The sequence below is a fragment of the Lampetra planeri genome, chromosome 43, assembly GCF_965212315.1.
Source record: "Lampetra planeri chromosome 43, kcLamPlan1.2.h2, whole genome shotgun sequence".
Taxonomy (NCBI): Eukaryota; Metazoa; Chordata; class Hyperoartia; order Petromyzontiformes; family Petromyzontidae; genus Lampetra; species Lampetra planeri.
Window position 1 is genome coordinate 7,840,152 of NC_136149.1, and position 3,937 is coordinate 7,844,088.

Here is a 3,937-nt window from a genome sequence, read left to right on the forward strand (position 1 = left end):
GTCCCGCCGAAAAGGATCATGTAAAATCGGCCGTTGATGACATGCTAGCCGCCGATATCATTTCCCCTTCCAACAGCCCGTGGGGCGCGCCGATCGTTTTGGTGAAAAAACACGACGGCTCACTGCGGTTTTGTGTCGACTTTCGGCGATTGAACAAAATTTCTGTGGCAGATGCGTACCCGCTTCCTCGAATGGATGAGTCGCTCGATGCCTTGGCGGGGGCGCGATTCTTTTCCACCCTCGATTTACTTTCTGGATTCTGGCAGCTTCCTCTGGATGACGAATCAAAACCTAAGACTGCTTTTCGTACACCGCAAGGTCTCTTCCAATTTAACCGCTTGCCGATGGGCTTACATTCTGCGCCGGCAACTTTTCAGCGGTTAATGGAACTGGTCTTGGCAGGCTTGCAATGGGATTCGTGTTTAATTTACTTGGACGATGTCATCGTCTTTAGCAAATCCTTCGAGGAACACCTCCAGAGGTTGCGTGCTGTTTTTCTCAAAATGCGGGCTGCCAATTTGAAATTTAAACCGCAGAAGTGCCATTTGCTCCGCGAATCGGTGCGGTATTTGGGTCACATTGTTGGGCGCTCGGGGATATCCACTGATCCCGCCAAAACGGAATGCGTCAGCTCCTGGCCGATTCCCACCTCGGTGGGAGAGGTCAGGAGTTTCATTGGGTTCGCGTCGTACTACCGACGGATTCGTTGCTGGGGTTGTCGGTCGCGGAGTGGGGATGCCTCCAAATGGAAGACACCTCCCTCCTCGCTCTGCGCCGTCGCACCGGGGGGGTTGGTCAGGGGGTGGCGAACATTGACTCGTGGGGGTTGTTCCAGGGGCTTTTAATGCACTGGGACGGAAAATCCCGCCGCCAACGGCTCGTGGTGCCTGCAGCATTGAGGGGTAAGGTGGTATGGGCTGCGCATGAGCGGCTCCTGCACTTGGGGGTTCACAAGACCTTTGCCATGCTCCAGCTCGATTTCTTCTGGCCGGGCATGGCAAAGGACGTGGGGGATCTCCTGGGGTCATGCACGCAATGCGCGCAGCGGAAGCCACCAGCGAGGGGGTCCAACCCTCCGCTGCAGTCCATAAAGGTTTCCCGGGTTAATGAGCTCGTTGCTCTAGATATTCTCGGGCCATTTCCCGCTACACCCAGGGGAAATAGGTATTTATTGACAGGGGTCGAATACTTCACGAGATGGCCTATGGCCTGGCCCCTGGCCAACCAGTCGGCAGCAGCCATCATGGAGGCCTTTGTCCAGGGCTATGTCCTCGACAAGGGTGCTCCGGAATGGCTGCTGACTGACCAGGGTAAGAATTTTTCGGGGAAACTCCTCCGCGAGGTGTGCGACCTCTTGGGTACGGAGAAAATTCGGACCTCCCCGTATCACCCACAAACTGACGGGATGGTGGAACGGCTGCATCGGACTATCACGTCCACGCTGTCCCAGCAGGTATCGGAATCCCAGACAGATTGGGACCTTCGCATTGCCGGTGTGTTGCAAGCCTACAGGATGGCTCCCCATGCGGCCACCGGATTTTCCCCTTTCTTTTTAATGTATGGCCGCGAGGCTAACCCCCCTGTGACGACCCAGCTGAAGCTCTCGGCGCCTCAGGCGAAGTCTACATTGTCCGAACACGTTAAATTTAACATCGGCAAATTATCTGAGGCGCGGGAAGCGGCCGTGCAAAATTCTGAACTCCGCCAGAAGGCGAACGAGAGGCTTAGGCTGGGGCAGGTACATGTGTTCAAATGGAAACCAGGGGACAGGGCATGGTTGCACTGTCCCCAGGTGCCGCTGGCGACCTCGTCAAAGTTGGTACGGCCGTGGCGGGGGCCCGTGGAGGTCGTACAGATCTTGCGGCCGCAATGTGTACGCGTCAAATGGGGGAGGCGTCGGTGGTACGTGCACCCCTCAAGGTTGAAACCGTTCATTGCGCCGCCCCGTGGTTCGCACACACACACGCATGGCCAAACGTGTGAGGGGTCTGCCGACTCCCCGACGTCGCTGCTCTCGCCTAACCTGACATCAACTGTTCCATCTCCAGGTGCAACTGGAGTGACGGGTCCACGACCGCCAACCCCTCCCGGGGGGGTCGGGGGTCACTCGGCAGCGAAACCAGACTGTCTCGCACCCGGACCGTCAACAACCGCCACTGAGCGTGCCGGGATGGGCCCTTGTGACGGGCCCGCCGCGAGAACGCGCGCCAAAACACGCAGACTATTGTGAGGTCGGCCGTTGGGGGGCCCTTGCGGACGGTGGGGGGAGGCGTCCGGAGCGCGTGTATATATGTTGGTTTTGCGGAATGGGGTATTTATTCGGGGGGGTGCGTCGGGTTATTTTTTTTTCTTCCTGTTTCCTGTTGTTGTTGTTGTTATGGTTCTCATTGTTCTTGTTCAAATTACGCGAGGCACACACGGTTTTGGGGAGGGATGCACCTTTATTCTGGTTTTGTTGCAGCCGGGGACGGCTGTGAGCTGTACAGGGGGGGGGTGATGTAGAGGTGTAATTGTGTATGGGCGCGGATGGCTAACAAACACAAGGGGCGTGGTTAGGGCCGTACACAGAGGAGGTGCTCACACCGACGTCCGCACCTGCATATAAAAGGTGGTGAGCCGGAGGGCTCGAGGTGGAGTATCAGCTTAAACCAGCGAAGACTGAAGACCAGCTAGAATAGGCCCCGGAGCTCCCCTGGCTCGCTGTCCTTGTCAGGGCCGACCAGGGCAAGCCGGTGGCGTGGCCCCGAGAGCCCAGACTGACGTTCTTATAAGAGCCGGTCTGGAGACTCAGGGTTCCGGGATCCCAGCTTGACCAGGGCTGGGATAGGTAGCCTCCCCTAGCTCCGTAGTGGAGGACTTGGGCGTAGGTTAGCGGGTTAGATGTTGTGTCTCCCTGTTAGCCGAGTGAAGGGGACGATACCCCCTTAAGTACTCTGTGTACCCGTTACTGTGCACAAGTTGGTGTTAATAAATAAGTGTGCCTCCGACCCCGTCGTCAAACCCTCCTGAATACTTACTACACAGTTATGCAATTAACAAAAAGAATGACTAAAATACTTCTAAACGACCGTATCTACGTAACTCAATGGGCAAAAAACAAGGATAACATTTGGAATACTCTTATTAGTCCCGATATGTGCGTTATGTCTGTGTTGGTGTATTGTCTTCTTGCTCAACTCTTTGCGTTAAGCAGACGCCGAGGTGGGGCGTTTCTTGTACCAAAGATGCCTTGGTTCCCTGCTGGGTGATAAGTGTGTGAGTGTGGGCATGTCATACACACGGCTCTCTGTCTCTCTCGCTCGGCTGCAGCTGCAGGCTCCTCCGCTGCTGGATGTGAGTGGAGTCGGCACGACCCTTGTCTTTGAAGGTGCTCGATCGCGCTCGCAGCTCGTCCACAGGTCGCAGGGGCTGGCACTCTTGCTCGGTGCTCTCTGGCGATGCACGATTGCACTCGCAGCGCGTCCGCAGGTCGACGGTGCTGACCCTCTTGCTTGGTGCTCTCTGGCGATGCACGATTGCGCTCGCAGCGCGTCCGCTGGTCGATGGTGCCGACACTCTTGCTCGGTTGCGCTGGTTATGCTCTCAATGGTGAAAGAAACAATTTAAAAAAAGAACGAAAAACAAGAAATGAACTCCGCGACTTGTGGCTTCTGCTGATGCAGCTCCCTATCGTGCCTGTCACGGGGGCAGATTCCCGGAGTCTGCCGCTCGCAGAACTAAGTTGTATGATCTGTTTCCTTGCTTATATGTGAAATTCTCTCCCCTATGCCCGCCTTCTCACAAAGGACCAAATTTCCTTTGATTTCGCTCTTTGCTTGTGGGGGCAGTTGCTTATCCGACGTACGTGTGTGTGTGTATGTTCTGATTTATTAAGCCCCACAAAGGCCTGGTTCCTGTGCCCCTCCTCAAGCCACCTCGCCATCAATGGAAACAGATG